This window comes from Lucilia cuprina, chromosome 5, assembly GCF_022045245.1.
Source record: "Lucilia cuprina isolate Lc7/37 chromosome 5, ASM2204524v1, whole genome shotgun sequence".
NCBI classification, from domain to species: domain Eukaryota; kingdom Metazoa; phylum Arthropoda; class Insecta; order Diptera; family Calliphoridae; genus Lucilia; species Lucilia cuprina.
The window spans coordinates 63,810,062-63,811,862 of NC_060953.1; the positions used below are offsets into that span (position 1 = coordinate 63,810,062).

At 30.1% G+C, this 1,801-nt stretch overlaps 1 non-coding gene across 1 annotated transcript; it reads left to right on the forward strand.

Moving 5' to 3' along the window:
* Positions 1–1,130: 1,130 nt before the first annotated feature.
* Trnas-gcu lies at positions 1,131–1,212 on the forward strand. The gene has a single exon. It is a non-coding gene; the product is annotated as a tRNA-Ser (tRNA).
* The last annotated feature ends 589 nt before the right edge of the window (positions 1,213–1,801 follow it).

The window sequence follows — 1,801 nt, forward strand, 5'->3', positions numbered from 1 at the left end:
CTTCGCACCGGAACGTCTCGGAGTTCAACGAACAACGACCAAGGAATGTCAACCCAGCCACACCGACTTTACACTTGCCGCTTCTCCAACAACCGTTACTTACTTTAGAAAACAGCTTTCTTTTACATAATTTTTGATCGAATTTCAACGCTACGGTACGGTACTTGTATTCTTAAGCGAGTGATAAGTGTTAGTAATTTTGTGGGGAGTAGGTCCAGTTATGGACCAATCCTCATACAATTTGTTACGAGATTACGGTTAGATTCAAACATTTGATTAAGTCAGTATAAAGCGTTAATGAAAATTTGCTTTAAGGTGTCCTAAATGGATATTATCCTGCAAAAACTATGAGAGTAGTACATTTAAGTAAAAGAAAAACTTCTCCCTTGTAAACATTATTGGAGTACATGATCCGTTAAGTAGTCCTACTTTTTCGACTTTTTTTGACTATTTTCGACTTTTTCCGACCAGAGTTAAAAATTTATAAAGTTGCCAGAAGCGTAAATTCATAATGTTGCCATTTAACATTATATTATTATTATTTATTATTATTAATAAAAAAATTGTATATATTTTTTTCTATTTGTGGCAATTTTTTGAGTTTTTTCGACTTCTTTCTATTTTTGACTTTTTCCGACTATTTTCGACTTTTTCCAAATTTTTCGACTTTTTTCGACTTTTTCCGATTTTTATAGACTTTTTCCGTCTTTTTACGACTTTTTTCGACTCCTTCCGACTTTTATTTACAAAGTCGATTTTTAGACTTTTTTCTTTAATTTTTGTAGGGTAGATCAAATTATGAGATGTACTTATAATATTAAGCCAGTTATGAGCCTCTTTCCGTTCAGATTCTATCGTGCTTAGAATTTAATAAAGAATCAATATATATGTACTTTTGTGGGTCCTTCATATATACATATTTCGATGTGTTACAAACGGAATGACAAAATTAAAAATAGCCCCCATTCTGAAATGGGCCTGATAATCTATGTAATTATTTTCACTATATTATCCTTTATGGCATTTTTAAACCTTCAATATCCTTAATGTTTTGAAATTACCAAACATAATATATTAATATATATTTAATAACCATATCCTAAAAATATGCTATTCCTAGAACGACATATGACGAGGTGGCCGAGTGGTTAAGGCGTTGGACTGCTAATCCAATGTGCTCTGCACGCGTGGGTTCGAATCCCATCCTCGTCGAAAACGATTTTTGTTTTAAGGAAATTCCTGAATAAATTGTATGTTAAGAAAAATGTATTATCTATTCTATGCAATAAAAAGGATAATGAAAAATTTAATAGAATGAAACAGTATTATTTAAATGCCTATTAAAGACAACATGTCAACTACAGTTTATGTTCGTTTTAAAAGTATCCTTTAGTGCAAACAAATAAATAATGTCGAAATATATATTTTTTTCTTTTTTAACTAATCTAATTTGTGTTTTGTTTTTTAATTAAATACTTCTTTTTTGGCATAGATTTTAAACATTTAACCTTCATATCCGCTTTTCAACCAAACTCTATATAAGATTTTATTTAGTTCACATATCGTCGTCAGATTGGCGCATTTCAATTTGTTAAATAAACAAATACATAAAAAAATTAAGAGAAATATTCATACTGCTGCTCGTATGTGGTATTTTGCTTGTCCTTCATGATAAAGTACTCAAACAATTTAAAATTCCTTATGTTACTTGACCCATACGATGGAAAAATGTATTCTGTTACTTTATTACTTGCAATTAACTGGAATCAGGCAAAATTTGAAAACAGCATTTAGTTGATCT